Here is a 12,174-nt window from a genome sequence, read left to right as displayed (position 1 = left end):
ATCATATCCTCTGTCGACATGCTAAGTTTCCAATGTAACCGCTAATTGCTGCTTAGGTACTGCCTTCACCTCGAAACAACTGTTCGAAGTCCCAGTAGGAAATTATTCACTGCCTTCACTACAGGGTTTCTGTGTCTTCTCTTTCACCTCTACACACATATCCCACCACAATGTATATCATTTATTTTCATGAATTTTCCTCAAACTGGACTGAGGGTTCCATGCTTTTATTTTTATTTATTTATTTATTCATTTATTTTTAGAGACAGGGCTTTGTTGTCACCCAGGCTAGAGCACAGTGGTGCAATCATAGCTCATTGCAACCTTGAACTTCCCAGGCACAAGCAATCCTCCCACCACAGCCTCCCAAGTAGCTGAGACTACAGGTGCCTGCCACCATGTCTGGTTATTTTTTTAAAAATATACTTTTGGAGAGACAGGGCCTTGCTTCTTTGAGCAGGCTGGTCTCAAATTCCCAAATTCAAGTGATCTTCCTGCTTCAGTCTCCTGTGTAGCGGGGACTACAGGCACGCACTACTGCACCTGGCCAGGGATTCCCATTTATCTTTGCAGCCTTAGCACTTATGTTGATGTCTACCATATATATCGCAAATTAGTTATTAAGTGATTTTAATGGTTAGTTATAGAAAAGAAGCAGAACCATCAATTCCATAGAATGGCAGTAAGGAAAAGGAGTACTAGATTTGGAGAAAGAAACATGAGTTCAAATCTTGATTCTATCCTTGAGGTCTTTAGCAAATCATGTAATCTCAGTGAGGTATAATTATCTCACCTGTGAACTTACAGAATAATACTTTATGAAAACAATAGTTAGGCACATAAAATCTGTAGCATGGTGTCTGATATGCAAACGTTACAGAAAAAAATGGTATATTCTTTTGGATTCTTTATGGTAGATTCTTCACTTAAACAGTCTTTCCTAATGACTAATTGTTGAAAAATCACACAATAAAATATTGAATTGGGTAACATTTTGTGTCAATTAAAAATAATTATTATAGAATTAACATATTAATATATAAAACAAATTTACACCCCTTTATGATTGAGTCCATCTCACTATGCCTATGTTCCAGTTTTTGATATGATCAAGGTCCCATAAGCAAAAGTATATGGGGTTACTTAGATGAAGGGTTCCTGATGAAGAGGATAGGAAGACAAGGGACAGAAAATTCTTAGAAATGTTCACAGAAGTTGATTACTGTAAAACCTTGAACCAAAATAACTGAAATGCAATATTGTAATATAAATATAAATAATAATTACTGACAGCAATAACACTGATATATTACACTATCAGTGAATACTGTTAGTCATAAATGTTAGCATGTGCTAGAATATAGAGAATGCAATTTTGTTCTGCTGAAAATTACAGGTTAAGGAAAAGGGTCTGAAAATGAAATGCTACTTGTCACAATCTCCAAGACTGACACTACCTAAGAAAGGGCTGCACTGACAGTAATCCACAGGAATCATTCAATATGCTTGTCTTACAGTATATAACTTAACCCTCCAACTGACATTTGACCATAGTCTAGGGTTAGTGCATGACATATTAGATATGTCTTACAGTGAATTTTGTTGGTATTGTTTCCTTTTCTGGTTTATGTTTTTCTATTAAGAAACATTACCACAATTTTGATATTGGCACTACTTATTATATATGGTAGTTCTTTGAACTCTTCTAGACTTGTAAATTAGTTGGCGTAGCATATTGGGTCTACATTTAAAACCTAAAATTTCAGTGACTTAACATAATTAAAGTTGATTTCTCATTTAGTTGCAATGGTTAATTGCAGGTAATTCTGGTATTCATTTATTTCCATTCTGTCATTCAGGGCAGCAGGCCTCTGCCATCTGACAGCTCCATGTTCCTTGAGAGTGTGTGCAATCAGTCAGTGGATGAAGAATGAGCATGAAAGAGGGTGGGTGTTAGGGTTTTAAAAGGGAAGTCCTGGAAGTGATGCATATCATTTCTGCTGGTATTCTATTGACTAGGTAGAATTCAGTCACATGGTCAAACTGGAATCGAAAAGGACTAAGACATATTCCTTACATATGGAATAACAGAGAATAAAATGGCATCCATTTCATGAACTGGTAGGGAAGCTTGTCAACAGAGTTTCCTCAGATTAATTCATGTTTAGATTTTGTTTTTTCTTTTTTTCCAAATACCAGCACCTCTTACCTCAAGGATTTGGCAATAATACACATCCTTATAATTCTATTCTCCCATTACTGCTTGTCCATTTCAAATTATAATGTTAATAATCATATATGTTATATTATTTATACCTGTCCTTTTATAAAGACTGAGCATATTGTCTTAGAGAAAGGATTATCTCAATTTTATAGAAGAAGAAACTGAGAGCAAAGAGAGCTACAAAATAATTCAAGAAGTTAAGCAAAGATTAAGACACTATTTTCCAAGTCGTCCTTATATTAGATATCATTTTATTGTAAAAATTAGATGATGAATGATTTTTATGCTGATTTTTATGTTGTATGTCATATACATGAAAATGTAATCTTTATTATTGAAAAAAGTATCTTTAAATATGTGTATTTTTAATTTCTCATTATATATCTATTTATTTTTGTCTTTATATGATCTTAAACTGTGGAACTATCTTTTTGTTATTTTAGTCATCATAGACATGAAAATCTTTACGCTTTATTTTTCAGTTTATGTATGTTCTTGACAAGATGCTTCAGAGTAATATACTTGAAACCATCACAGGTGACAATTCTACTTCCACAGAAAAATCACTTTATATTTTGAAAGACAGAACTTGAACTTTGGATGCCAACTTTTGCAAACTGCATGGCATCATTTTCATAATTTTATTTTAAATAACTTAATAAAGTAGACTATCTTTATTTCAATTTTTGGTGTTTAAATAAAGCATTTTGGCATGGCTTTTCTCACTGGGTAATTTTAAAATACATTTTCTGATCATGATTATGCTTTTCAACTACCCAATATTAAGGCTGAAATAAAATATGACATTTTAAAGTCATGCAAATTTTTCAGTTATACCAGGACAAAAGTCTAAAAATATGAACAGAAACTATGACTGATATATTTGACATTTAAATATTTAGCAGGTTTTCCCTTCTTGAACTGAGATAATTATTTCTGAATTGTACTGGATATATTTTAAATAGAATATTTTAAACTCTGACTAAATCCGACACCTTTAATTGAGATACTTATTTTTATGTTTTAGTTTTTTTGACATGAGAATATTGACTAATTTATACCTGCTTAAATATCTTTATGCAATTCTATATTTCTTCTCTGGGGAAATTACAGGCCCAAACTTATCAAGTAGTATTTTACTCTCTGATGTTTTATATGCTAATTTTAACTTTGCCTTCCCTTATTTTTCCTATCCTTATTTCTCTACTTCTATTTTATTTATTTTTCACCTTATATTAGATGTATATTTTATAAACTGCTGTAAATTTTTTATAAGAAGGACATATTTATGTACCAGTTTCTTGAAGCAACACAAAATGATAAATTATAGTTAGTCATTAATAATCTCTGCTTAGCCTGTGTGTGAGGCTCTCACAATACTTTGCTAAAAGATGAATGATTCCAGGTAATGACTTAAGATAACAATTCAAACATGCTTAGTCAGTTTGTTAATCAATAAAAGTAAATATTTAGATGAAGGTGTACTACAAAATAGATACCGTTCAGGTGCCATCAACTCATTCAGACTGTGTAACCCAAAGATGAAATTATAATGACATTTTAAAAATTTTTTATCAAATTTTTATTTTGAGATAATTATAGATTCACACGCAGTTATGCAAAATAAAACAAAAACATTCTCATGCTTTACCTTGTTTTCCCCAGTGATAACATCTTGCAAAACTCTAGAACAATGTCATAACCAGGACATTGACATTGTTAAACTAGAGGCACAGAATATTTTCATCACCATAGGGATCCTCCATATTAGTTTTCTAGAGCTGTCTTAACCCCTAACCCCTAGCCAATTACTACAAGCTGCACGGCTTAAAACAATGAATATTTATTATCTCAGTTCTGGAGCCCAGAAGTCTAAAATCAAGATAGCAATAGTGCTGCATTCTCTTCCAAGGTTTAGAAGAGAGTACTTCCTTGCCTGGTCCAGCTACTGCCTTGCCTATTTTGATAGTTCAGGTGTTCCTATACCTGTGGTTGTAAAAATTCAGTCTCTCCCTCTGTCTTCACGTGGCCTTATCTCATCTCTTCTGCTTATTACATGGACACTTATATTCAATTTAGAGTCCACCCAGATAATACAGGATACTGTCATCTTGAGAGCTTTCATGACATCTGCAAAACCCCTTTTTTTCATATATGCTCACATTCATAGGCTTCGGCCATTACGAGTTACTATGCTTTATTAGTGTGGGTGGGGAATATAGTTCAACCCACTCATTGTACCCTTTCATAGCCACACTCACTTCTTTCAGGTCCTCATCCCTTCCTTCATTTCTGGAAATCATTAATATCTCTTCCATTTGCTAATTTTGTCATTTCAAGAATGTGACATAAGTGGAATTGCATAGGTTTTTTGGATTGATTTCTGTCACCAAGTATAATTCTCTGGAGAATCACCCAGGTTGTTGTACATATCAAGAATTTATTCCCTTTTATCACTGAGTAGTATTCCATTGTGTAGAGGTGCTGCAGTTTGTTTAATCCTTCACCTATTAAACGATGTCTAGATAGTTTCCGGTTTGTGGATATTATGAATAAGCCTATTGTAAACATTTGTTTACTTGCTTTTGTGTCCACATACATTTATATTTTTCTGAAATAAAAGCCCAGGAGTTCAATTTTTGAGTTTTAATGCAAGTTTACATGTTTCATTTTTTTTTTGTCAAAGAAACTGCCATTTTCCAGAATGTATTTACCATTTTATCTTTTCACCAGCATTGTGTGAGTGATCCAGCTCCTCTGCAGTCTCACCAGGATTTAGTGTTTTCACTGTTTGTGATTTTAGTTTTTGTGAAAAATATGTAATGATATCTCATTGTGTTTTTAATATTAATTATCCAAATGGCAAATAATCTTGAATATCTTTTCATGTGTTTTTTGCCGGGTGTATATCATTTTCTGTGAAATTTCTTGTATCTTTTGCCTATTTTCTGTTTGTTTTTGTTACTGTTGAGGTTTTTTCATTTGTTTGTTTTTTGTTTTTGTTTTTTGACTGAGTTGCTCTCTGTCACTCAGGCTAGAGTACAATTGTGCCATCTCAGCTCACTGCAACTCCACTTCTAGGGTTCAAGCAATTCTCCTGCCTTAGCTCCCAAGTATTAATTTAATTAATTAATTGATTAACCATATCCAGCTAATTTTTGCATTTTTAGTAGAGAAGAAGTTTCACCATGTTGGCCAGGCTGGTCTCAAACTCCTGCCCTCAAGTGATCTGCCCACTTTGGCCTCCCAAAGTGCTGGGATTACAGGCATGAGCCACTTCGCCTAGCTACTATTGAGTTTTGAGAGTAGAAAAAATAGATCTAGATGTTATTCTTTTTACAGATATGTAGATTGCAAATATTTTAGCTACCCAGTAACTGGTCTTTTACTCTCTTTACAGAGTGTTTTTTTTTTTTCAGAGTAAACATTTTGATGAAATTCAATTAACTAATTTTTTCTTTGAGACATCATGATTTTGATACTGAGACAAAGGACTCTTTGTTTAGCCCTAGACATTGGATATTTTCTACTCTATTTATTCTAAAAGTTTTACAGTTGTTTAACATTTATGTCTGTGTGTGGCCTTTCTTGAGTTCATTTTTCCGTAAGATGTAAGCCTTAGGTTAAGATCCTGTTTTTATTGTTGTATGGAATTTGATTGCTCTAGTACCATTTCTCGAAATGCTTTTGCACCTTCTTTAGCAATTGGGTGAGTTTATTTGTGTGTGTTTATTTCTGGGTTCACTGTTCTGTTCACTGGCCTATGTTTCTCTCTCACTAACACCAAAACAGTCTTAATGAACACAGATGTAAAGTAAGTTTTGACCCTGGGTATTCAGATTCCACCTACTTCATTATCCTTTGTAGAGATTACTGGAGCTATTCTAGGACCTATGCCTTTCCAAATAAATTTTATAATAATCTTTTCTATACCTACAAAACAGTTTGCTGAGATTTTGGTCAGAATTCCATTAAACCTCCAGTATAAATTTGTAAACAACTGACATGTTACTAAGTTTACCCTTTCAATTCATGGAACTCAGAACTACGTTTAGTCTCTGTTCATTAGATCTTATTTGATTTCTTTTAGCAATGGTGAGTAGTTTCAATTTACACCTAAATATTTCATTTTATTTTTAGGTATAACAAATGATATCACATTCTTCGGTTCATTTCCCATGTATTTATTGTGAATATACAGGAATTTAACTTTTTAATGTACATCTTATATTCTGTAAACTTGCTGAACTTACTGTTTTTAGGAATATATTTGTAGATTCCTTGAGATTTTCCATGCAAACAAGTCATCTGTAGGCAGGGACATTTATTTCTTCCCTTCTGCTTCATATTTGTTGTTATTATTATTTGTCTTCTGCCCTGGTTAGAATTTGAAGCACTGTCAGATAAAAGTGGTGACAGCCTTGTTTCTGACCTTAGAGAAAAAGCATTCTGTCTTTCATCGTTATGAAAACATCCATAGATTTTTTTTTTAGATGTTCATTATCAGGTTGAGAAAGTTCACTCTCTATTACTAGTTTTCTAAGCAGTTGTATTATAAATGGGTTTTGAATACTTACAATACCTTCTCTGCCTCAACTGTATGATCATATGAGTCTTCTATATTTCTTTGATGTGAATTTCTATAGCCTGTTAATATGGGGGTTTACACTGTTTGATTTTTGAACACTGAACTTGCCTTGTTTCCCTAGAATAGAAGACACTTGGCTATAAACTATAATTCTTTTGATATACTGATGAATTTTATTTAAATTTCTAGTATTTTCTTAAATATTTTGTCTATATTTATGAGGGTTATTGATATGTTGCTTTCTCTTCATTTATTTATTTTCTTATCTTTTGTTTTTACTGTTTTATTCTGCTTTTGATATCAATCAAAACCAGAGTAATACTAGCTTTCTCAAATCTATCAAAAAGCGTTCCCTTCTCTTTAACTGGATTGTATAGAATTGGTGTTAATTCTATACATTTCATGTAAGTTGTCAAATTTGTGTGTCTAGAGTTGTTCATTGTAATCTCTCATCATCCTTTGATGAGGGCAGGATGTAAAGAAATATCTTCTGTGACATTCTACATGCTGGTCATTCATGTCTTTCTCTTATTTTTCATCATTCTTGTTAATTTTGTTGATCTTTCAAAGAACGAGCATTTTTGTTCATTGATTTTTCTATATTGTTTTGCTGGTTTCAATTTTATTTGTTTCTGCTCTTAACTTTCTCATATAATTATCATTTTTTTCTTTCTAATGTTTTAATATTATTTTTCTAGTTTCTTGGGATGCAAACTTCAATAGCTGATTTGAGATTTTTCTTCTTTTCTAATTATGCATTTAGTGGATAAAATTCCTTTAGCTCTGTTTTATCTGTGTCTCATAACTTTTAAAATACGTTGTTTTCTATTTATTTTCCTTGATCCTTCCCCTTTGACTGTGAGATTACTTAAAAGGCTTTTGCTTAGTTTCAATGTGTTGGGAGATTTTCCTGTAGTTCTCAGAATTACATTATTTATACATAACTCATAACACTCCAGTAGTGTCATCATTTCATCAGTTCAAATGAAGTAGAGAAAATTTACTTCTTTTATGCTCCTTTATTCTTCTCGATTTATAATATATTTGTCATAAATATTTCATCTGTATTCATATAGAAGCACATGAGATAGTGTTACAATTTTTGCTTCAAACATCAAACCTACTCTCTTAAAGTCAAGAGGAAATGGAAATCCTATTATATTTACCCATATTTGTTTTAATCATATGATTTCTTCCTTCCTGATCCAAAATTCCTTTCTCTATTTTTCCCCTCTCTGTTTAGAGAACTTCCTTTAGTCACTATTTTAGGTATGTCTGATGGTATTAAATATTCTTAATTACATATCATCTGAGAATGTCTTAATCTCCCCTTAATTTCTAAATACATTTTCAAGACTATAGGATTTGGTGTTGACAGTTCCTTTCCTTCAGCACTTGAAAAATATTGTGTTCTATTAATTGGCTTCCATTGTTCCAGATCAGAAATCTACTGTGATTATTAATTTCTCCTATAAGCAAGGTGCCATTTTTCTTTGGTTATTTTTAATATTTTTTCTTTGTCTCTAGTTTTCAGAAGTTAATTATGTTTGATGTGGATTTCTTTGGATTTATTTTGTTGAAGTCTTGCTCAGCTTCTTGATCCTGTAGTTTCCTGTATCTGGCCAAACTTAGCATTATTTTTCAAGTAAGTTTTTCACCTTTGCACCCTTTCTCCTTTTTTTTAGAGACTCTGGTTGCATGATTTTTTTTCTTAATATCTTTTGTTGTTCTCCCACAGAGCTCTGATGCTCTGTCATTTTTGTTATTTTTTTTTCCAGCTATCTTTTCTCTGTTAATTCGGATTGGGTAACTTCTCTTATTCTATCTATCTGTCAGTTTACTGATCCTTTACTCTGTCTCCTCCATTATGCTGTTCAGCCCAAACACTACACCTGTGCACTGATTACTTATTTTTAAATATTCAAATTTCCCCTTTGTTCTTTGTATCTCTTTGCTGGCACTTTCTATTTGTAAGTGCTCCTTAAAACATTTTGTAATGGCTGCCTCACAATGTTTGTAGGCAATTCCATATCTGTTGTCACATATTTATAATTGCTGATTGTCCTTTTCATTCAGCTTATTTGTTCGTTTGTTTGTTTTGAGACAGAGTCTCACTCTGTCACCCAGGCTGGTGTGTGGTGGCACAATCACGGCTCACTGTAGCCTTGATCTCCCAGACTCAAGTGATTCTCCTGCCTCAGTCTCCAGAGCAGCTGGGACTAAAGGCATGAGCCACCACGCCTGGCTAGTTTTTTTAAATTTTAATTACAGGTGAGATCTCACTAGGTTGTCCAGGCTGGTCTTGAATGCCTGAGCTCAAGTGATCCTCCCACCTCAGCTGCCGAAAGTGTCGGGATTACACGCGTGACCTACCGTGCCTGGCTCATTCAGTTTTAGGCCTTCCTGGATCTTGGTATGACAACTGATTTTCAACTTAAAAGTGGACATTTCCTGTATGATTTAGAGGCATATATTTAAACTGTGCATTTTAGCTGGCATGCTCTGATTCTACTCTGACAGAATGGGAGGGTACCACTTCATTACTGCCTGGTGGAAGGAGAAGTCCAGGTCCCCTTTGGTCAGTCTACGTGAACACCTGATGGGACTCTCCCCTGGATTCCTCTGACTCCATCATAATGGGCAGAGCGGTGGAGGAGGGCTTGTTACTGTGTGGTGAGGATGCAAGACTGGGATCCCCATATCATATAAACTGACCTTATGACAGGGAGTGAGAGGAAGGGGAAGGAGACTTCTTACAGCTAGAGAAGATGAAAATCAAGATTTCTTATTTGGCTTTCTCTGACACCAACCAACCCAGGAAGGTTTGGGGAGCACATCATTACAGCCTCAAGAGAAAGAAACTTTGTGCTCCCCAACTGATACGTATTGTGGGAGTGGGAGTTGGACCACGGTTTTTTCTGTGGTATTTGCCTGGAGTTGATGGGCTATTGTCTAAAAGTATTATGTCTTTCTAGGCAAGTCCTTTTCTCATCCTTTGTCTAGAAAGAGCATGCTTTTGTTGGGATATAGTTTTCTCTGTGCCCTTGGTATCTTCAAGTTGTTGAATTCTTCAGCAATAAGGCTCAGATATGTGAATTTAAAGGAAGATCCAGGAAACTCACCACTGAGTTTTTCCTGGGGTTCCAAAGCCACAGGCTGGTCTGATTTCTCTCTTTCAAAATCTTCTTATGATTGTTTTGTATATAATGTCCAGGGTTCTTATTCCTTGTTAGGAGGAAATATACAGAAAAAAATATATATTTCCTTCATCTTTCTGTAAGTAACAGCCCACTTATACTTATTTTTAAAATCAGATTAAAAGAGTTCATTTTAAAATAAATGCCAATTTGCTATAGCGAATATCCCTAATCAAATATATGAGCTTAGTTCTTCCATATTTTGAGTTATTTGTATTAGAAATATCCGTGTTATCTGTTAGTGCTTTCATTTAATATCAGACATTTATATTTTTATTAGTAAACTAAATTTTTAAAAATAAAAGTCCTTACAAAATTACTTAAAGGCCATTATCACTTAGGTAGGAAGGGCTGCATTGGAAAATCTACAGTCATTTTACTTACAGTATTATCTATCAGGAATTTTACAATGATTATAAATCTAATTTTTTTATTTGCTGTATTAAGAATCCATATTCAATTAAATATATATATATTATAAAGCATTATTTTATATTTATGCCGTACTGTATTCTCTTTGCTTAATGAATATATCATATTATCCATCGTTCTATTTTATTTTGCAAGCACATCATATATTCTGTATCTTCTTGTATTAGCCATTAATTCTTTCATTTTACACCATTTTCATAATATGGAAAGGTTCAAACTGTGTTCAGAAATGCTCAAATTAAAATAGTCATTCTGACTACAGGGTTTTGCCTGCTAAGTTTCTAGATTTAGTTATGTGTTGTTATGTATTTCCCCTGCTAGAAGCAAAATTTTATGCAACCCCTAAAAGAAAAGATCAGAAACTATTTCAGAGCTATGATTACACAATACAGAGGTTGTACAGAGTCATCTCTCAGCCTTATTTAGATGATTGGGAGTGAGGATCAAAAAGGTGGGCCAATGGGTCTTGCAGTGTCTAGTATGACTTATGATGAAAGAGCATTAGACTCTGCAGGATTCCAGTTTAGGGTCTGTCTCCACAGAACCTTGGCTTTTTGTGATACAGAAAATTTCTTTCCATTTCCCATTATTTTGTAAAATAACCTATCATCTCCCTTTCTCCCTCGATGCCAGTCTCTTTCTCTTCTCTACATTTCAGTCTGGTGCCTTACTGCTCCTTATATATTGACCCATTCCACCCTTAGTTTTTATTATCCTTTGAAAATACATCCACTTTTTCCAAGCTTGCTATATTTATATACTTAGAGAAAATAACCTGATAACAATTTGGTGCAAACATTTCAATAACAGTTTAGCAATCTAGTTTCCAAAGATATATGGTACCCTACATTGAAGCTTTGTTTCTTAAACTGTAAAGTGTAATCAGCATTCATTTAAAAGAATATATCACTATATTTGTTGTCAACATATTTTGGTAGGGATTCTTACAAAAGAGAAACATGTAAATGTTCTACCTTGATATATCTGGTGCCACAATTGGCCTAGACTTCAGAAAGTGTGTGTGTGTGTGTGTGTGTGTGTGTGTGTGTGCTTGCTCTTTAAACTTCCTGTGGGAAAAAATATTGAACTATATGGAATGTAAACTTTTAGCCAACAAAGTTTTGACACTAAAATAGTCTCAGTCCTTTGTTCTTGGAGCAATTTTGGTGTAAAACAATTGTTTGAAAGACAATTGCAAAGGAAATATTATGAATTTTATAGATAGTAGATTGTTAGAAATTTTAACAAAGAGTGGGAAGGAAATAAAACCTAGAATTGTTCGTTATATTAAATATTCCATTTACAAAAACTGATACTCTAAACACAAAAACCTCAACAGATGAATACACCATGGACATTAACAGAGAGTACTGAGACTGGAGCTGGTGAGCATAATATTATCTAAATGCATTGGCAAGTGGCTAAGAAACACATAGAAAATATTCAGCTTAATTATTAAGTGAAGATATTAAAATTAAAATGACAAAAATATTTCAATTTTTACTCATCATATTTCATAATCAAACTTTAACAAGAGTTCTTCATATAGGCACTTACTAACAATGCAAAGATTTGAATGAAAGAGACACTCAAATTTTTTTTTCTCTAATGAAATTTCTCAACTCATACCAAATACCTTTAAATAACAAGTTCATAAGATGTAAAATAAACCATGTCTAGGAATACATCCTAAGGATGTATCAAATTTGGACACAGTTTTGTTCTCAAAGAAG

This window comes from Sapajus apella, unplaced genomic scaffold (genome assembly GCF_009761245.1).
Source record: "Sapajus apella isolate SASKATOON/1434 unplaced genomic scaffold, GSC_monkey_1.0 scaffold39, whole genome shotgun sequence".
In the NCBI taxonomy this organism is placed as follows: domain Eukaryota; kingdom Metazoa; phylum Chordata; class Mammalia; order Primates; family Cebidae; genus Sapajus; species Sapajus apella.
This window is presented reverse-complemented; position numbering follows the sequence as displayed.